The following is a 22,560-nucleotide window of genomic DNA, read 5'->3' as shown; positions in this document are numbered from 1 at the left end:
TTCAAAACTTTATAAGTAAAATATTTATTAAAATGAATAACCAAGTGTTTTAATTGACATCAGAAGATCAAAACAATAAACCCTGAGAACATAGAAAAAAGATAAATAAAGATATGAGCAGAACTTAATACAACAGAAAACGTATAAAATTCAGGTGATTTAGTAAGTCCAAAGAATCTTCTTTGAAAAGATTGAAAAGACACACTTTGATTAAGGAAAACAAAAACATAAGTATAGAATATACAGAAAGAATCAGGACAATGTTATAGCAGAGAATATATGAAATGCCAGTAAATTTGAACATTTCTGTAAAGTGGACCATTTCCTAGCTCCTAAAGTTTACCAAACCTGACACAAGAGGAAATCATTTAAGGTCATCATGTCTGCCCTTGGCATTCTCGGAACGCCCTGGCCTCAGGATGCAGCCTCTGTAGTCCATGGTAACCTGCGGAGAGGGGGCGGGGCTGAGGGTGGTTGGAACTCTGCCCTCACTGAAGGAGTGGGTGTGGCCATCTCTGCTGTGACTGAACAAAGAGCAGGGTAGCAGGGGGCCCAGGGCCGGGCCCTCAGAGCACGGCAGGTCCAGTGGGGTGTCACAAGCATTTAGGCCCAGGCCAAAGGGCGCCTTCTTTGTCTGCACAGCTGCCCAAACTCTCACCTTTCCACTCAGGCCGACCTCTTACTTGAAGTGTGTGTGGAACCTGTCCTCACAGTACACCTCGCTGCACAGCTAACCATAGGTCTGGGCATCGTAGCTTCCTGCCAGGTGACCGAAGTTCGCAGGCAGATGTGTCCCAGGGACACATGCAAAGAGGCTCCTGCCCGGGCCACAGGCTGCCCACTGCCCCTGCCCCAGATCGGGGGCCGCCAATCAGCCCTGTCGGAATCCCCTGCCTCTAGAGGGAGTACTGGACCAACACTTGTAGAAAACGGTGTCCTCGTGGGCAACTCATTGGAGGGACACAAATAAATCTTTGCCGTCTTTCTGCGCAAGCTTACGAGCGTTCACACCTAAGCGTCTTACAAGGTCAGCTGTTTAGCTAAACATGAGCTCATGATCTAAATTTACACAATAATGAAGAAATCAGCTACGAGGGGAGACAATCAGTAAAGACTATCAATACCAGAATTAGATTCCCAAGGCCATCCAGCAATTGTTGGAATAATCAGGTGCAAGGCAGAATATATACATAAAACTGGAACTGAAACAAGGAACGAGGATGTTTTCAAAGACTGGTAGGATCTCTAAAACATTTTTAAAGGACATGTCATTGATAAAGCTAAATACTCAAAGGTTGTGTAATACAACAGATTAAGCATTGAGAAGAGTGAAATTATGCTGTTTTGAAAACTATGGCAGGTGAGATTTTCTGCCTAATTATATAAGAAGATTTCTCTAAAAATACACATTATTTCAATGACTTATTGGCTGTGAAATAAGTTAAGGGTATTTCAAATGGCTTGTCTGCAAAGAAAGGTGAGATGTAGGGAATCACAGAAAGTCGAGGGGAAAATAGGTCAATATATACATTGCTATATGGTGAACTAAACCTTAGGCCAGCAACAATGGAGAGGACCTGACCCTTAGAAACTTACAAGTAAGCTGGAATCTTCAAAAGTTCAAATCTTTATAAGTAAAATATGTATTAAAATGAATAACCAAGTGTTTTAATTGACATCAGAAAATCAAAACAATAAACCCTGAGAACATAGAAAAAAGATAAATAAAGATATGAGCAGAACTTAATACAACAGAAAACGTATAAAATTGAGGTGATTTAGTAAGTCCAAAGAATCTTCTTTGAAAAGATTGAAAAGACACACTTTGATTAAGGAAAACAAAAACATAAGTATAGAATATACAGAAAGAATCAGGACAATGTTATAGCAGAGAATATATGAAATGCCAGTAAATTTGAACATTTCTGTAAAGTGGACCATTTCCTAGCTCCTAAAGTTTACCAAACCTGACACAAGAGGAAATCATTTAAGGTCATCATGTCTGCCCTTGGCATTCTCGGAACGCCCTGGCCTCAGGATGCAGCCTCTGTAGTCCATGGTAACCTGCGGAGAGGGGGCGGGGCTGAGGGTGGTTGGAACTCTGCCCTCACAGAAGGAGTGGGTGTGGCCATCTCTGCTGTTACTGAACAAAGGGCAGGGGAGCAGGGGGCCCAGTGCAGGGCCCTCAGAGCACGGCAGGTCCAGTGGGGTGTCACAAGCATTTAGGCCCAGGCCAAAGGGCGCCTTCTTTGTCTGCACAGCTGCCCAAATTCTCACCTTTCCACTCAGGCCGACCTCTTACTTGAAGTGTGTGTGGAACCTGGCCTCACAGTACACCTCGCTGCACAGCTAACCATAGGTGTGGGCATCGTAGCTTCCTGCCAGGTGACCGAAGTTCGCAGGCAGATGTGTCCCAGGGACACATGCAAAGAGGCTCCTGCCCGGGCCACAGGCTGCCCACTGCCCCTGCCCCAGATCGGGGGCCGCCAATCAGCCCTGTCGGAGTCCCCTGCCTCTAGAGGGAGTATTGGACCAACACTTGTAGAAAAAGGTGTCCTCGTGGGCAACTCATTGGAGGGACAGAAATAAATCTTTGCTGTCTTTCTGCGGAAGCTTACGAGCGTTCACACCTAAGCGTCTTACAAGGTCAGCTGTTTAGCTAAACATGAGCTCATTATCTAAATTTACACAATAATGAAGAAATCAGCTACGAGCGGAGACAATCAGTAAAGACTATCAATACCAGAATTAGATTCCCAAGGCCATCCAGCAATTGTTGGAATAATCAGGTGCAAGGCAGAATATATACATAAAACTGGAACTGAAACAAGGAACGAGGATGTTTTCAAAGACTGGTAGGATCTCTAAAACATTTTTAAAGGACATGTCATTGATAAAGCTAAATACTCAAAGGTTGTGTAATACAACAGATTAAGCATTGAGAAGAGTGAAATTATGCTCTTTTGAAAACTATGGCAGGTGAGATTTTCTGCCTAATTATATAAGAAGATTTCTCTAAAAAATACACATTATTTCAATGACTTATTGGCTGTGAAATAAGTTAAGGGTATTTCAAATGGCTTGTCTGCAAAGAAAGGTGAGATGTAGGGAATCACAGAAAGTCGAGGGGAAAATAGGTCAATATATACATTGCTATATGGTGAACTAAACCTTAGGCCAGCAACAATGGAGAGGACCTGACCCTTAGAAACTTACAAGTAAGCTGGAATCTTCAAAAGTTCAAATCTTTATAAGTAAAATATTTATTAAAATGAATAACCAAGTGTTTTAATTGACATCAGAAAATCAAAACAATAAACCCTGAGAACATAGAAAAAAGATAAATAAAGATATGAGCAGAACTTAATACAACAGAAAACGTATAAAATTCAGGTGATTTAGTAAGTCCAAAGAATCTTCTTTGAAAAGATTGAAAAGACACACTTTGATTAAGGAAAACAAAAACATAAGTAAAGAATATACAGAAAGAATCAGGACCATGATGTAGCAGAGAATATAGGAAATGCCAGTAAATTTGAACATTTCTGTAAAGTGGACCATTTCCTAGCTCCTAAAGTTTACCAAACCTGACACAAGAGGAAATCATTTAAGGTCATCATGTCTGCCCTTGGCATTCTCAGAACGCCCTGGCCTCAGGATGCAGCCTCTGTAGTCCATGGTAACCTGCGGAGAGGGGGCGGGGCTGAGGGTGGTTGGAACTCTGCCCTCACTGAAGGAGTGGGTGTGGCCATCTCTGCTGTGACTGAACAAAGGGCAGGGGAGCAGGGGGCCCAGGGCAGGGCCCTCAGAGCACGGCAGGTCCAGTGGGGTGTCACAAGCATTTAGGCCCAGGCCAAAGGGCGCCTTCTTTGTCTGCACAGCTGCCCAAACTCTCACCTTTCCACTCAGGCCGACCTCTTTCTTGAAGTGTGTGTGGAACCTGTCCTCACAGTACACCTCGCTGCACAGCTAACCATAGGTCTGGGCATCGTAGCTTCCTGCCAGGTGACCGAAGTTCGCAGGCAGATGTGTCCCAGGGACACATGCAAAGAGGCTCCTGCCCGGGCCACAGGCTGCCCACTGCCCCTGCCCCAGATCGGGGGCCGCCAATCAGCCCTGTCGGAGTCCCCTGCCTCTAGAGGGAGTATTGGACCAACACTTGTAGAAAACGGTGTCCTCGTGGGCAACTCATTGGAGGGACACAAATAAATCTTTGCCGTCTTTCTGCGGAAGCTTACGAGCGTTCACACCTAAGCGTCTTACAAGGTCAGCTGTTTAGCTAAACATGAGCTCATGATCTAAATTTACACAATAATGAAGAAATAAGCTACGAGGGGAGACAATCAGTAAAGACTATCAATACCAGAATTAGATTCCCAAGGCCATCCATCAATTGTTGGAATAATCAGGTGCAAGGCAGAATATATACATAAAACTGGAACTGAAACAAGGAACAAGGATGTTTTCAAAGACTGGTAGGATCTCTAAAACATTTTTAAAGTACATGTCATTGATAAAGCTAAATACTCAAAGGTTGTGTAATACAACAGATTAAGCATTGAGAAGAGTGAAATTATGCTGTTTTGAAAACTATGGCAGGTGAGATTTTCTGCCTAATTATATAAGAAGATTTCTCTTAAAAATACACATTATTTCAATGACTTATTGGCTGTGAAATAAGTTAAGGGTATTTCAAATGGCTTGTCTGCAAAGAAAGGTGAGATGTAGGGAATCACAGAAAGTCGAGGGGAAAATAGGTCAATATATACATTGCTATATGGTGAACTAAACCTTAGGCCAGCAACAATGGAGAGGACCTGACCCTTAGAAACTTACAAGTAAGCTGGAATCTTCAAAAGTTCAAATCTTTATAAGTAAAATATTTATTAAAATGAATAACCAAGTGTTTTAATTGACATCAGAAGATCAAAACAATAAACACTGAGAACATAGAAAAAAGATAAATAAAGATATGAGCAGAACTTAATACAACAGAAAACGTATAAAATTGAGGTGATTTAGTAAGTCCAAAGAATCTTCTTTGAAAAGATTGAAAAGACACACTTTGATTAAGGAAAACAAAAACATAAGTAAAGAATATACAGAAAGAATCAGGACCATGATATAGCAGAGAATATAAGAAATGCCAGTAAATTTGAACATTTCTGTAAAGTGGACCATTTCCTAGCTCCTAAAGTTTACCAAACCTGACACAAGAGGAAATCATTTAAGGTCATCATGTCTGCCCTTGGCATTCTCGGAACGCCCTGGCCTCAGGATGCAGCCTCTGTAGTCCATGGTAAACTGCGGAGAGGGGGCGGGGCTGAGGTTGCTTGGAAATCTGCCCTCACTGAAGGAGTGGGTGTGGCCATCTCTGCTGTGACTGAACAAAGGGCAGGGGAGCAGGGGGCCCAGGGCAGGGCCCTCAGAGCACGGCAGGTCCAGTGGGGTGTCACAAGCATTTAGGCCCAGGCCAAAGGGCGCCTTCTTTGTCTGCACAGCTGCCCAAACTCTCACCTTTCCACTCAGGCCGACCTCTTACTTGAAGTGTGTGTGGAACCTGTCCTCACAGTACACCTCGCTGCACAGCTAACCATAGGTCTGGGCATCGTAGCTTCCTGCCAGTTGACCGAAGTTCGCAGGCAGATGTGTCCCAGGGCCACATGCAAAGAGGCTCCAGCCCGGGCCACAGGCTGCCCACTGCCCCTGCCCCAGATCTGGTGCCGCCAATCAGCCCTGTTGGAGTCCCCTTCTTCTAGAGGGAGTACTGGACCAACACTTGTAGAAAACGGTGTCCTCGTGGGCAACTCATTGGAGGGACACAAATAAATTTTGCCGACTTTCTCCTGAAGCTTACGAGCGTTCACACCTAAGCGTCTTACAAGGTCAGCTGTTTAGCTAAACATGAGCTCCTGATCTAAATTTACACAATAATGAAAAAATCAGCTACGAGATGAGACAATCATTAAAGATTATCAATACCAGAATTAGATTCCCAAGGCCATCCAGCAATTGTTGGAATAATCAGGTGCAAGGCAGAATATATACATAAAACTGGAAATGAAAGAAGGAACAAGGATGTTTTCAAAGACTGGTAGGATCTCTAAAACATTTTTAAAGTACATGTCATTGATAAAGCTAAATACTCAAAGGTTGTGTAATACAACAGATTAAGCATTGAGAAGAGTGAAATTATGCTGTTTTGAAAACTATGGCAGGTGAGATTTTCTGCCTAATTATATAAGAAGATTTCTCTAAAAATACACATTATTTCAATGACTTATTGGCTGTGAAATAAGTTAAGGGTATTTCAAATGGCTTGTCTGCAAAGAAAGGTGAGATGTAGGGAATCACAGAAAGTCGAGGGGAAAATAGGTCAATATATACATTGCTATATGGTGAACTAAACCTTAGGCCAGCAACAATGGAGAGGACCTGACCCTTAGAAACTTACAAGTAAGCTGGAATCTTCAAAAGTTCAAATCTTTATAAGTAAAATATTTATTAAAATGAATAACCAAGTGTTTTAATTGACATCAGAAGATCAAAACAATAAACCCTGAGAACATAGAAAAAAGATAAATAAAGATATGAGCAGAACTTAATACAACAGAAAACGTATAAAATTGAGGTGATTTAGTAAGTCCAAAGAATCTTCTTTGAAAAGATTGAAAAGACACACTTTGATTAAGGAAAACAAAAACATAAGTAAAGAATATACAGAAAGAATCAGGACCATGATATAGCAGAGAATATAAGAAATGCCAGTAAATTTGAACATTTCTGTAAAGTGGACCATTTCCTAGCTCCTAAAGTTTACCAAACCTGACACAAGAGGAAATCATTTAAGGTCATCATGTCTGCCCTTGGCATTCTCAGAACGCCCTGGCCTCAGGATGCAGCCTCTGTAGTCCATGGTAACCTGCGGAGAGGGGGCGGGGCTGAGGGTGGTTGGAACTCTGCCCTCACTGAAGGAGTGGGTGTGGCCATCTCTGCTGTGACTGAACAAAGGGCAGGGGAGCAGGGGGCCCAGGGCAGGGCCCTCAGAGCACGGCAGGTCCAGTGGGGTGTCACAAGCATTTAGGCCCAGGCCAAAGGGCGCCTTCTTTGTCTGCACAGCTGCCCAAACTCTCACCTTTCCACTCAGGCCGACCTCTTTCTTGAAGTGTGTGTGGAACCTGTCCTCACAGTACACCTCGCTGCACAGCTAACCATAGGTCTGGGCATCGTAGCTTCCTGCCAGGTGACCGAAGTTCGCAGGCAGATGTGTCCCAGGGACACATGCAAAGAGGCTCCTGCCCGGGCCACAGGCTGCCCACTGCCCCTGCCCCAGATCGGGGGCCGCCAATCAGCCCTGTCGGAGTCCCCTGCCTCTAGAGGGAGTATTGGACCAACACTTGTAGAAAACGGTGTCCTCGTGGGCAACTCATTGGAGGGACACAAATAAATCTTTGCCGTCTTTCTGCGGAAGCTTACGAGCGTTCACACCTAAGCGTCTTACAAGGTCAGCTGTTTAGCTAAACATGAGCTCATGATCTAAATTTACACAATAATGAAGAAATAAGCTACGAGGGGAGACAATCAGTAAAGACTATCAATACCAGAATTAGATTCCCAAGGCCATCCATCAATTGTTGGAATAATCAGGTGCAAGGCAGAATATATACATAAAACTGGAACTGAAACAAGGAACAAGGATGTTTTCAAAGACTGGTAGGATCTCTAAAACATTTTTAAAGTACATGTCATTGATAAAGCTAAATACTCAAAGGTTGTGTAATACAACAGATTAAGCATTGAGAAGAGTGAAATTATGCTGTTTTGAAAACTATGGCAGGTGAGATTTTCTGCCTAATTATATAAGAAGATTTCTCTTAAAAATACACATTATTTCAATGACTTATTGGCTGTGAAATAAGTTAAGGGTATTTCAAATGGCTTGTCTGCAAAGAAAGGTGAGATGTAGGGAATCACAGAAAGTCGAGGGGAAAATAGGTCAATATATACATTGCTATATGGTGAACTAAACCTTAGGCCAGCAACAATGGAGAGGACCTGACCCTTAGAAACTTACAAGTAAGCTGGAATCTTCAAAAGTTCAAATCTTTATAAGTAAAATATTTATTAAAATGAATAACCAAGTGTTTTAATTGACATCAGAAAATCAAAACAATAAACCCTGAGAACATAGAAAAAAGATAAATAAAGATATGAGCAGAACTTAATACAACAGAAAACGTATAAAATTGAGGTGATTTAGTAAGTCCAAAGAATCTTCTTTGAAAAGATTGAAAAGACACACTTTGATTAAGGAAAACAAAAACATAAGTAAAGAATATACAGAAAGAATCAGGACCATGATATAGCAGAGAATATAAGAAATGCCAGTAAATTTGAACATTTCTGTAAAGTGGACCATTTCCTAGCTCCTAAAGTTTACCAAACCTGACACAAGAGGAAATCATTTAAGGTCATCATGTCTGCCCTTGGCATTCTCGGAACGCCCTGGCCTCAGGATGCAGCCTCTGTAGTCCATGGTAACCTGCGGAGAGGGGGCGGGGCTGAGGTTGGTTGGAACTCTGCCCTCACTGAAGGAGTGGGTGTGGCCATCTCTGCTGTGACTGAACAAAGGGCAGGGGAGCAGGGGGCCCAGGGCAGGGCCCTCAGAGCATGGCAAGTCCAATGGGGTGTCACAAGCATTTAGGCCCAGGCCAAAGGGCGCCTTCTTTGTCTGCACAGCTGCCCAAACTCTCACCTTTCCACTCAGGCCGACCTCTTACTTGAAGTGTGTGTGGAACCTGTCCTCACAGTACACCTCGCTGCACAGCTAACCATAGGTCTGGGCATCGTAGCTTCCTGCCAGGTGACCGAAGTTCGCAGGCAGATGTGTCCCAGGGACACATGCAAAGAGGCTCCAGCCCGGGCCACAGGCTGCCCACTGCCCCTGCCCCAGATCTGGTGCCGCCAATCAGCCCTGTTGGAGTCCCCTTCTTCTAGAGGGAGTACTGGACCAACACTTGTAGAAAACGGTGTCCTCGTGGGCAACTCATTGGAGGGACACAAATAAATTTTGCCGACTTTCTCCTGAAGCTTACGAGCGTTCACACCTAAGCGTCTTACAAGGTCAGCTGTTTAGCTAAACATGAGCTCATGATCTAAATTTACACAATAATGAAGAAATCAGCTACGAGGGGAGACAATCAGTAAAGACTATCAATACCAGAATTAGATTCCCAAGGCCATCCATCAATTGTTGGAATAATCAGGTGAAAGGCAGAATATATTCATAAAACTGGAACTGAAAGAAGGAACAAGGATGTTTTCAAAGACTGGTAAGATCTCTAAAACATTTTTAAAGTACATGTCATTGATAAAGCTAAATACTCAAAGGTTGTGTAATACAACAGATTAAGCATTGAGAAGAGTGAAATTATGCTGTTTTGAAAACTATGGCAGGTGAGATTTTCTGCCTAATTATATAAGAAGATTTCTCTAAAAAATACACATTATTTCAATGACTTATTGGCTGTGAAATAAGTTAAGGGTATTTCAAATGGCTTGTCTGCAAAGAAAGGTGAGATGTAGGGAATCACAGAAAGTCGAGGGGAAAATAGGTCAATATATACATTGCTATATGGTGAACTAAACCTTAGGCCAGCAACAATGGAGAGGACCTGACCCTTAGAAACTTACAAGTAAGCTGGAATCTTCAAAAGTTCCAATCTTTATAAGTAAAATATTTATTAAAATGAATAACCAAGTGTTTTAATTGACATCAGAAGATCAAAACAATAAACCCTGAGAACATAGAAAAAAGATAAATAAAGATATGAGCAGAACATAATACAACAGAAAACGTATAAAATTGAGGTGATTTAGTAAGTCCAAAGAATCTTCTTTGAAAAGATTGAAAAGACACATTTTGATTAAGGAAAACAAAAACATAAGTATAGAATATACAGAAAGAATCAGGACAATGTTATAGCAGAGAATATATGAAATGCCAGTAAATTTGAACATTTCTGTAAAGTGGACCATTTCCTAGCTCCTAAAGTTTACCAAACCTGACACAAGAGGAAATCATTTAAGGTCATCATGTCTGCCCTTGGCATTCTCGGAACCCCCTGGCCTCAGGATGCAGCCTCTGTAGTCCATGGTAACCTGCGGAGAGGGGGCGGGGCTGAGGGTGGTTGGAACTCTGCCCTCACTGAAGGAGTGGGTGTGGCCATCTCTGCTGTGACTGAACAAAGGGCAGGGGAGCAGGGGGCCCAGTGCAGGGCCCTCAGAGCACGGCAGGTCCAGTGGGGTGTCACAAGCATTTAGGCCCAGGCCAAAGGGCGCCTTCTTTGTCTGCACAGCTGCCCAAACTCTCACCTTTCCACTCAGGCCGACCTCTTACTTGAAGTGTGTGTGGAACCTGTCCTCACAGTACACCTCGCTGCACAGCTAACCATAGGTCTGGGCATCGTAGCTTCCTGCCAGGTGACCGAAGTTCGCAGGCAGATGTGTCCCAGGGACACATGCAAAGAGGCTCCTGCCCGGGCCACAGGCTGCCCACTGCCCCTGCCCCAGACCGGGGGCCGCCAATCAGCCCTGTCGGAGTCCCCTGCCTCTAGAGGGATTATTGGACCAACACTTGTAGAAAACGGTGTCCTCGTGGGCAACTCATTGGAGGGACACAAATAAATCTTTGCCGTCTTTCTGCGGAAGCTTACGAGCGTTCACACCTACGCGTCTAACAAGGTCAGCTGTTTAGCTAAACATGAGCTCATGATCTAAATTTACACAATAATGAAGAAATCAGCTACGAGGGGAGACAATCAGTAAAGACTATCAATACCAGAATTAGATTCCCAAGGCCATCCATCAATTGTTGGAATAATCAGGTGCAAGGCAGAATATATACATAAAACTGGAACTGAAACAAGGAACAAGGATGTTTTCAAAGACTGGTAGGATCTCTAAAACATTTTTAAAGTACATGTCATTGATAAAGCTAAATACTCAAAGGTTGTGTAATACAACAGATTAAGCATTGAGAAGAGTGAAATTATGCTGTTTTGAAAACTATGGCAGGTGAGATTTTCTGCCTAATTATATAAGAAGATTTCTCAAAAAAATACACATTATTTCAATGACTTATTGGCTGTGAAATAGGTTAAGGGTATTTCAAATGGCTTGTCTGCAAAGAAAGGTGAGATGTAGGGAATCACAGAAAGTCGAGGGGAAAATAGGTCAATATATACATTGCTATATGGTGAACTAAACCTTAGGCCAGCAACAATGGAGAGGACCTGCCCTTAGAAACTTACAAGTAAGCTGGAATCTTCAAAAGTTCAAATCTTTATAAGTAAAATATTTATTAAAATGAATAACCAAGTGTTTTAATTGACATCAGAAGATCAAAACAATAAACCCTGAGAACATAGAAAAAAGATAAATAAAGATATGAGCAGAACTTAATACAACAGAAAACGTATAAAATTGAGGTGATTTAGTAAGTCCAAAGAATCTTCTTTGAAAAGATTGAAAAGACACACTTTGATTAAGGAAAACAAAAACATAAGTAAAGAATATACAGAAAGAATCAGGACCATGATATAGCAGAGAATATAAGAAATGCCAGTAAATTTGAACATTTCTGTAAAGTGGACCATTTCCTAGCTCCTAAAGTTTACCAAACCTGACACAAGAGGAAATCATTTAAGGTCATCATGTCTGCCCTTGGCATTCTCGGAACGCCCTGGCCTCAGGATGCAGCCTCTGTAGTCCATGGTAACCTGCGGAGAGGGGGCGGGGCTGAGGTTGGTTGGAACTCTGCCCTCACTGAAGGAGTGGGTGTGGCCATCTCTGCTGTGACTGAACAAAGGGCAGGGGAGCAGGGGGCCCGGGGCAGGGCCCTCAGAGCATGGCAGGTCCAATGGGGTGTCACAAGCATTTAGGCCCAGGCCAAAGGGCGCCTTCTTTGTCTGCACAGCTGCCCAAACTCTCACCTTTCCACTCAGGCCGACCTCTTACTTGAAGTGTGTGTGGAACCTGTCCTCACAGTACACCTCGCTGCACAGCTAACCATAGGTCTGGGCATCGTAGCTTCCTGCCAGGTGACCGAAGTTCGCAGGCAGATGTGTCCCAGGGACACATGCAAAGAGGCTCCAGCCCGGGCCACAGGCTGCCCACTGCCCCTGCCCCAGATCTGGTGCCGCCAATCAGCCCTGTTGGAGTCCCCTTCTTCTAGAGGGAGTACTGGACCAACACTTGTAGAAAACGGTGTCCTCGTGGGCAACTCATTGGAGGGACACAAATAAATTTTGCCGACTTTCTCCTGAAGCTTACGAGCGTTCACACCTAAGCGTCTTACAAGGTCAGCTGTTTAGCTAAACATGAGCTCATGATCTAAATTTACACAATAATGAAAAAATCAGCTACGAGATGAGACAATCATTAAAGACTATCAATACCAGAATTAGATTCCCAAGGCCATCCAGCAATTGTTGGAATAATCAGGTGCAAGGCATAATATATACATAAAACTGGAAATGAAAGAAGGAACAAGGATGTTTTCAAAGACTGGTAGGATCTCTAAAACATTTTTAAAGTACATGTCATTGATAAAGCTAAATACTCAAAGGTTGTGTAATACAACAGATTAAGCATTGAGAAGAGTGAAATTATGCTGTTTTGAAAACTATGGCAGGTGAGATTTTCTGCCTAATTATATAAGAAGATTTCTCTAAAAATACACATTATTTCAATGACTTATTGGCTGTGAAATAAGTTAAGGGTATTTCAAATGGCTTGTCTGCAAAGAAAGGTGAGATGTAGGGAATCACAGAAAGTCGAGGGGAAAATAGGTCAATATATACATTGCTATATGGTGAACTAAACCTTAGGCCAGCAACAATGGAGAGGACCTGACCCTTAGAAACTTACAAGTAAGCTGGAATCTTCAAAAGTTCAAATCTTTATAAGTAAAATATTTATTAAAATGAATAACCAAGTGTTTTAATTGACATCAGAAGATGAAAACAATAAACCCTGAGAACATAGAAAAAAGATAAATAAAGATATGAGCAGAACTTAATACAACAGAAAACGTATAAAATTGAGGTGATTTAGTAAGTCCAAAGAATCTTCTTTGAAAAGATTGAAAAGACACACTTTGATTAAGGAAAACAAAAACATAAGTAAAGAATATACAGAAAGAATCAGGACCATGATATAGCAGAGAATATAAGAAATGCCAGTAAATTTGAACATTTCTGTAAAGTGGACCATTTCCTAGCTCCTAAAGTTTACCAAACCTGACACAAGAGGAAATCATTTAAGGTCATCATGTCTGCCCTTGGCATTCTCGGAACGCCCTGGCCTCAGGATGCAGCCTCTGTAGTCCATGGTAACCTGCGGAGAGGGGGCGGGGCTGAGGGTGGTTGGAACTCTGCCCTCACAGAAGGAGTGGGTGTGGCCATCTCTGCTGTGACTGAACAAAGGGCAGGGGAGCAGGGGGCCCTGTGCAGGGCCCTTAGAGCACGGCAGGTCCAGTGGGGTGTCACAAGCATTTAGGCCCAGGCCAAAGGGCGCCTTCTTTGTCTGCACAGCTGCCCAAACTCTCACCTTTCCACTCAGGCCGACCTCTTACTTGAAGTGTGTGTGGAACCTGTCCTCACAGTACACCTCGCTGCACAGCTAACCATAGGTCTGGGCATCGTAGCTTCCTGCCAGGTGACCGAAGTTCGCAGGCAGATGTGTCCCAGGGACACATGCAAAGAGGCTCCTGCCCGGCCCACAGGCTGCGCACTGCCCCTGCCCCAGATCGGGGGCCGCCAATCAGCCCTGTCGGAGTCCCCTTCCTCTAGAGGGAGTATTGGACCAACACTTGTAGAAAACGGTGTCCTCGTGGGCAACCCATTGGAGGGACACAAATAAATCTTTGCCGTCTTTCTGCGGAAGCTTACGAGCGTTCACACCTAAGCGTCTTACAAGGTCAGCTGTTTAGCTAAACATGAGCTCATGATCTAAATTTACACAATAATGAAGTAATCAGCTACGAGGGGAGACAATCAGTAAAGACTATCAATACCAGAATTAGATTCCCAAGGCCATCCATCAATTGTTGGAATAATCAGGTGAAAGGCAGAATATATTCATAAAACTGGAACTGAAAGAAGGAACAAGGATGTTTTCAAAGACTGGTAAGATCTCTAAAACATTTTTAAAGTACATGTCATTGATAAAGCTAAATACTCAAAGGTTGTGTAATACAACAGATTAAGCATTGAGAAGAGTGAAATTATGCTGTTTTGAAAACTATGGCAGGTGAGATTTTCTGCCTAATTATATAAGAAGATTTCTCTAAAAAATACACATTATTTCAATGACTTATTGGCTGTGAAATAAGTTAAGGGTATTTCAAATGGCTTGTCTGCAAAGAAAGGTGAGATGTAGGGAATCACAGAAAGTCGAGGGGAAAATAGGTCAATATATACATTGCTATATGGTGAACTAAACCTTAGGCCAGCAACAATGGAGAGGACCTGACCCTTAGAAACTTACAAGTAAGCTGGAATCTTCAAAAGTTCAAATCTTTATAAGTAAAATATTTATTAAAATGAATAACCAAGTGTTTTAATTGACATCAGAAGATCAAAACAATAAACCCTGAGAACATAGAAAAAAGATAAATAAAGATATGAGCAGAACATAATACAACAGAAAACGTATAAAATTGAGGTGATTTAGTAAGTCCAAAGAATCTTCTTTGAAAAGATTGAAAAGACACACTTTGATTAAGGAAAACAAAAACATAAGTATAGAATATACAGAAAGAATCAGGACAATGTTATAGCAGAGAATATATGAAATGCCAGTAAATTTGAACATTTCTGTCAAGTGGACCATTTCCTAGCTCCTAAAGTTTACCAAACCTGACACAAGAGGAAATCATTTAAGGTCATCATGTCTGCCCTTGGCATTCTCGGAACCCCCTGGCCTCAGGATGCAGCCTCTGTAGTCCATGGTAACCTGCGGAGAGGGGGCGGGGCTGAGGGTGGTTGGAACTCTGCCCTCACTGAAGGAGTGGGTGTGGCCATCTCTGCTGTGACTGAACAAAGGGCAGGGGAGCAGGGGGCCCAGTGCAGGGCCCTCAGAGCACGGCAGGTCCAGTGGGGTGTCACAAGCATTTAGGCCCAGGCCAAAGGGCGCCTTCTTTGTCTGCACAGCTGCCCAAACTCTCACCTTTCCACTCAGGCCGACCTCTTACTTGAAGTGTGTGTGGAACCTGTCCTCACAGTACACCTCGCTGCACAGCTAACCATAGGTCTGGGCATCGTAGCTTCCTGCCAGGTGACCGAAGTTCGCAGGCAGATGTGTCCCAGGGACACATGCAAAGAGGCTCCTGCCCGGCCCACAGACTGCCCACAGCCCCTGCCCCAGATCTGGGGCCGCCAATCAGCCCTGTCGGAGTCCCCTTCCTCTAGAGGGAGTATTGGACAAACACTTGTAGAAAACGGTGTCCTCGTGGGCAACTCATTGGAGGGACACAAATAAATCTTTGCCGTCTTTCTGCGGAAGCTTACGAGCGTTCACACCTAAGCGTCTTACAAGGTCAGCTGTTTAGCTAAACATGAGCTCATGATCTAAATTTACACAATAATGAAGAAATCAGCTACGAGGGGAGACAATCAGTAAAGACTATCAATACCAGAATTAGATTCCCAAGGCCATCCATCAATTGTTGGAATAATCAGGTGCAAGGCAGAATATATACATAAAACTGGAACTGAAACAAGGAACAAGGATGTTTTCAAAGACTGGTAGGATCTCTAAAACATTTTTAAAGTACATGTCATTGATAAAGCTAAATACTCAAAGGTTGTGTAATACAACAGATTAAGCATTGAGAAGAGTGAAATTATGCTGTTTTGAAAACTATGGCAGGTGAGATTTTCTGCCTAATTATATAAGAAGATTTCTCTAAAAAATACACATTATTTCAATGACTTATTGGCTGTGAAATAAGTTAAGGGTATTTCAAATGGCTTGTCTGCAAAGAAAGGTGAGATGTAGGGAATCACAGAAAGTCGAGGGGAAAATAGGTCAATATATACATTGCTATATGGTGAACTAAACCTTAGGCCAGCAACAATGGAGAGGACCTGACCCTTAGAAACTTACAAGTAAGCTGGATTCTTCAAAAGTTCAAATCTTTATAAGTAAAATATTTATTAAAATGAATAACCAAGTGTTTTAATTGACATCAGAAGATCAAAACAATAAACCCTGAGAACATAGAAAAAAGATAAATAAAGATATGAGCTGAACTTAATACAACAGAAAACGTATAAAATTGAGGTGATTTAGTAAGTCCAAAGAATCTTCTTTGAAAAGATTGAAAAGACACACTTTGATTAAGGAAAACAAAAATATAAGTATAGAATATACAGAAAGAATCAGGACAATGTTATAGCAGAGAATATATGAAATGCCAGTAAATTTGAACATTTCTGTAAAGTGGACCATTTCCTAGCTCCTAAAGTTTACCAAACCTGACACAAGAGGAAATCATTTAAGGTCATCATGTCTGCCCTTGGCATTCTCGGAACGCCCTGGCCTCAGGATGCAGCCTCTGTAGTCCATGGTAACCTGCGGAGAGGGGGCGGGGCTGAGGGTGGTTGGAACTCTGCCCTCACTGAAGGAGTGGGTGTGGCCATCTCTGCTGTGACTGAACAAAGGGCAGGGGAGCAGGGGGCCCAGTGCAGGTCCCTCAGAGCACGGCAGGTCCAGTGGGGTGTCACAAGCATTTAGGCCCAGGCCAAAGGGCGCCTTCTTTGTCTGCACAGCTGCCCAAATTCTCAACTTTCCACTCAGGCCGACCTCTTACTTGAAGTGTGTGTGGAACCTGTCCTCACAGTACACCTCGCTGCACAGCTAACCATAGGTCTGGGCATCGTAGCTTCCTGCCAGGTGACCGAAGTTCGCAGGCAGATGTGTCCCAGGGACACATGCAAAGAGGCTCCTGCCCGGGCCACAGGCTGCCCACTGCCCCTGCCCCAGATCGGGGGCCGCCAATCAGCCCTGTCGGAGTCCCCTTCCTCTAGAGGGAGTATTGGACCAACACTTGTAGAAAACGGTGTCCTCGTGGGCAACTCATTGGAGGGACACAAATAAATCTTTGCCGTCTTTCTGCGGAAGCTTACGAGCGTTCACACCTAAGCGTCTTACAAGGTCAGCTGTTTAGCTAAACATGAGCTCATGATCTAAATTTACACAATAATGAAGAAATCAGCTACGAGGGGAGACAATCAGTAAAGACTATCAATACCAGAATTAGATTCCCAAGGCCATCCATCAATTGTTGGAATAATCAGGTGCAAGGCAGAATATATACATAAAACTGGAACTGAAACAAGGAACAAGGATGTTTTCAAAGACTGGTAGGATCTCTAAAACATTTTTAAAGTACATGTTATTGATAAAGCTAAATACTCAAAGGTTGTGTAATACAACAGATTAAGCATTGAGAAGAGTGAAATTATGCTGTTTTGAAAACAATGGCAGGTGAGATTTTCTGCCTAATTATATAAGAAGATTTCTCTAAAAAATACACATTATTTCAATGACTTATTGGCTGTGAAATAAGTTAAGTGTATTTAAAATGACTTGTCTGCAAAGAAAGGTGAGATGTAGGGAATCACAGAAAGTCGAGGGGAAAATAGGTCAATATATACATTGCTATATGGTGAACTAAACATTAGGCCAGCAACAATGGAGAGGACCTGACCCTTAGAAACTTACAAGAACGCTGGAATCTTCAAAAGTTCAAATCTTTATAAGTAAAATATTTATTAAAATGAATAACCAAGTGTTTTAATTGACATCAGAAGATCAAAACAATAAACCCTGAGAACATAGAAAAAAGATAAATAAAGATATGAGCAGAACTTAATACAACAGAAAACGTATAAAATTGAGGTGATTTAGTAAGTCCAAAGAATCTTCTTTGAAAAGATTGAAAAGACACACTTTGATTAAGGAAAACAAAAACATAAGTAAAGAATATACAGAAAGAATCAGGACCATGATATAGCAGAGAATATAAGAAATGCCAGTAAATTTGAACATTTCTGTAAAGTGGACCATTTCCTAGCTCCTAAAGTTTACCAAACCTGACACAAGAGGAAATCATTTAAAGTCATCATGTCTGCCCTTGGCATTCTCGGAACGCCCTGACCTCAGGATGCAGCCTCTGTAGTCCATGGTAACCTGCGGAGAGGGGGCGGGGCTGAGGTTGGTTGGAACTCTGCCCTCACTGAAGGAGTGGGTGTGGCCATCTCTGCTGTGACTGAACAAAGGGCAGGGGAGCAGGGGGCCTAGGGCAGGGCCCTCAGAGCATGGCAGGTCCAGTGGGGTGTCACAAGCATTTAGGCCCAGGACAAAGGGCGCCTTCTTTGTCTGCACAGCTGCCCAAACTCTCACCTTTCCACTCAGGCCGACCTCTTACTTGAAGTGTGTGTGGAACCTGTCCTCACAGTACACCTCGCTGCACAGCTAACCATAGGTCTGGGCATCGTAGCTTCCTGCCAGGTGACCGAAGTTTGCAGGCAGATGTGTCCAAGGGACACATGCAAAGAGGCTCCTGCCCGGGCCACAGGCTGCCCACTGCCCCTGCCCCAGATCGGGGGCCGCCAATCAGCCCTGTCGGAGTCCCCTGCCTCTAGAGGGAGTATTGGACCAACACTTGTAGAAAACCGTGTCCTCGTGGGCAACTCATTGGAGGGACACAAATAAATTTTGCCGACTTTCTCCTGAAGCTTACGAGCGTTCACACCTAAGCGTCTTACAAGTTCAGCTGTTTAGCTAAACATGAGCTCATGATCTAAATTTACACAATAATGAAAAAATCAGCTACGAGATGAGACAATCATTAAAGACTATCAATACCAGAATTAGATTCCCAAGGCCATCCATCAATTGTTGGAATAATCAGGTGCAAGGCAGAATATATATATAAAACTGGAAATGAAACAAGGAACAAGGATGTTTTCAAAGACTGGTAGGATCTCTAAAATATTTTTAAAGGACATGTCATTGATAAAGCTAAATACTCAAAGGTTGTGTAATACAACAGATTAAGCATTGAGAAGAGTGAAATTATGCTGTTTTGAAAACTATGGCAGGTGAGATTTTCTGCCTAATTATATAAGAAGATTTCTCTAAAAAACACACATTATTTCAATGACTTATTGGCTGTGAAATAAGTTAAGGGTATTTCAAATGGCTTGTCTGCCAAGAAAGGTGAGATGTAGGGAATCACAGAAAGTCGAGGGGAAAATAGGTCAATATATACATTGCTATATGGTGAACTAAACCTTAGGCCAGCAACAATGGAGAGGACCTGACCCTTAGAAACTTACAAGTAAGCTGGAATCTTCAAAAGTTCAAATCTTTATAAGTAAAATATTTATTAAAATGAATAACCAAGTGTTTTAATTGACATCAGAAGATCAAAACAATAAACCCTGAGAACATAGAAAAAAGATAAATAAAGATATGAGCAGAACTTAATACAACAGAAAACGTATAAAATTCAGGTGATTTAGTAAGTCCAAAGAATCTTCTTTGAAAAGATTGAAAAGACACACTTTGATTAAGGAAAACAAAAACATAAGTAAAGAATATACAGAAAGAATCAGGACAATGTTATAGCAGAGAATATAAGAAATGCCAGTAAATTTGAACATTTCTGTAAAGTGGACCATTTCCTAGCTCCTAAAGTTTACCAAACCTGACACAAGAGGAAATCATTTAAGGTCATCATGTCTGCCCTTGGCATTGTCGGAACGCCCTGGCCTCAGGATGCAGCCTCTGTAGTCCATGGTAACCTGCGGAGAGGGGGCGGGGCTGAGGGTGGTTGGAACTCTGCCCTCACTGAAGGAGTGGGTGTGGCCATCTCTGCTGTGACTGAACAAAGGGCAGGGGAGCAGGGGGCCCAGGGCAGGGCCCTCAGAGCACGGCAGGTCCAGTGGGGTGTCACAAGCATTTAGGCCCAGGCCAAAGGGCGCCTTCTTTGTCTGCACAGCTGCCCAAACTCTCACCTTTCCACTCAGGCCGACCTCTTACTTGAAGTGTGTGTGGAACCTGTCCTCACAGTACACCTCGCTGCACAGCTAACCATAGGTCTGGGCATCGAAGCTTCCTGCAAGGTGACCGAAGTTCGCAGGCAGATGTGTCCCAGGGACACATGCAAAGAGGCTCCTGCCCGGGCCACAGCCTGCCCACTGCCCCTGCCCCAGATCGGGGGCCACCAATCAGCCCTGTCGAAGACCCCTTCCTCTAGAGGGAGTATTGGACCAACACTTGTAGAAAACGGTGTCCTCGTGGGCAACTCATTGGAGGGACACAAATAAATCTTTGCCGTCTTTCTGCAGAAGCTTACGAGCGTTCACACCTAAGCATCTTACAAGGTCAGCTGTTTAGCTAAACATGAGCTCATGATCTAAATTTACACAATAATGAAGAAATCAGCTACGAGGGGAGACAATCAGTAAAGACTATCAATACCAGAATTAGATTCCCAAGGCCATCCATCAATTGTTGGAATAATCAGGTGCAAGGCAGAATATATACATAAAACTGGAACTGAAACAAGGAACAAGGATGTTTTCAAAGACTGGTAGGATCTCTAAAACATTTTTAAAGTACATGTCATTGATAAAGCTAAATACTCAAAGGTTGTGTAATACAACAGATTAAGCATTGAGAAGAGTGAAATTATGCTGTTTTGAAAACTATGGCAGGTGAGATTTTCTGCCTAATTATATAAGAAGATTTCTCTAAAAATACACATTATTTCAATGACTTATTGGCTGTGAAATAAGTTAAGGGTATTTCAAATGGCTTGTCTGCCAAGAAAGGTGAGATGTAGGGAATCACAGAAAGTCGAGGGGAAAATAGGTCAATATATACATTGCTATATGGTGAACTAAACCTTAGGCCAGCAACAATGGAGAGGACCTGACCCTTAGAAACTTACAAGTAAGCTGGAATCTTCAAAAGTTCAAATCTTTATAAGTAAAATATTTATTAAAATGAATAACCAAGTGTTTTAATTGACATCAGAAGATCCAAACAATAAATCCTGAGAACATAGAAAAAAGATAAATAAAGATATGAGCAGAACTTAATACAACAGAAAACGTATAAAATTGAGGTGATTTAGTAAGTCCAAAGAATCTTCTTTGAAAAGATTGAAAAGACACACTTTGATTAAGGAAAACAAAAACATAAGTATAGAATATACAGAAAGAATCAGGACAATGTTATAGCAGAGAATATATGAAATGCCAGTAAATTTGAACATTTCTGTAAAGTGGACCATTTCCTAGCTCCTAAAGTTTACCAAACCTGACACAAGAGGAAATCATTTAAGGTCATCATGTCTGCCCTTGGCATTCTCGGAACGCCCTGGCCTCAGGATGCATCCTCTGTAGTCCATGGTAACCTGTGGAGAGGGGGCGGGGCTGAGGTTGGTTGGAACTCTGCCCTCACTGAAGGAGTGGGTGTGGCCATCTCTGCTGTGACTGAACAAAGGGCAGGGGACCAGGGGGCCCAGGGCAGGGCCCTCAGAGCACGGCAGGTCCAGTGGGGTGTCACAAGCATTTAGGCCCAGGCCAAAGGGCGCCTTCTTTGTCTGCACAGCTGTCCAAACTCTCACCTTTCCACTCAGGCCGACCTCTTACTTGAAGTGTGTGTGGAACCTGTCCTCACAGTACACCTCGCTGCACAGCTAACCATAGGTCTGGGCATCGTAGCTTCCTGCCAGGTGACTGAAGTTCACAGGCAGATGTGTCCCAGGGACACATGCAAAGAGGCTCCTGCCCGGCCCACAGGCTGCCCACTGCCCCTGCCCCAGATCGGGGGCCACCAATCAGCCCTGTCGGAGTCCCCTTCCTCTAGAGGGAGTATTGGACCAACACTTGTAGAAAACGGTGTCCTCGTGGGCAACTCATTGGAGGGACACAAATAAATCTTTGCCGTCTTTCTGCGGAAGCTTACGAGCGTTCACACCTAAGCGTCTTACAAGGTCAGCTGTTTAGCTAAACATGAGCTCATGATCTAAATTTACACAATAATGAAGAAATCAGCTACGAGGGGAGACAATCAGTAAAGACTATCAATACCAGAATTAGATTCCCAAGGCCATCCATCAATTGTTGGAATAATCAGGTGCAAGGCAGAATATATACATAAAACTGGAACTGAAACAAGGAACAAGGATGTTTTCAAAGACTGGTAGGATCTCTAAAACATTTTTAAAGTACATGTCATTGATAAAGCTAAATACTCAAAGGTTGTGTAATAAAACAGATTAAGCATTGAGAAGAGTGAAATTATGCTGTTTTGAAAACTATGGCAGGTGAGATTTTCTGCCTAATTATATAAGAAGATTTCTCTAAAAAATACACATTATTTCAATGACTTATTGGCTGTGAAATAAGTTAAGGGTATTTCAAATGGCTTGTCTGCCAAGAAAGGTGAGATGTAGGGAATCACAGAAAGTCGTGG

Source organism: Mesoplodon mirus, assembly GCF_964341445.2.
Source record: "Mesoplodon mirus genome assembly, chromosome: 1".
Lineage (NCBI taxonomy): Eukaryota > Metazoa > Chordata > Mammalia > Artiodactyla > Ziphiidae > Mesoplodon > Mesoplodon mirus.
Note: the sequence above shows the minus strand (reverse complement) of the source record.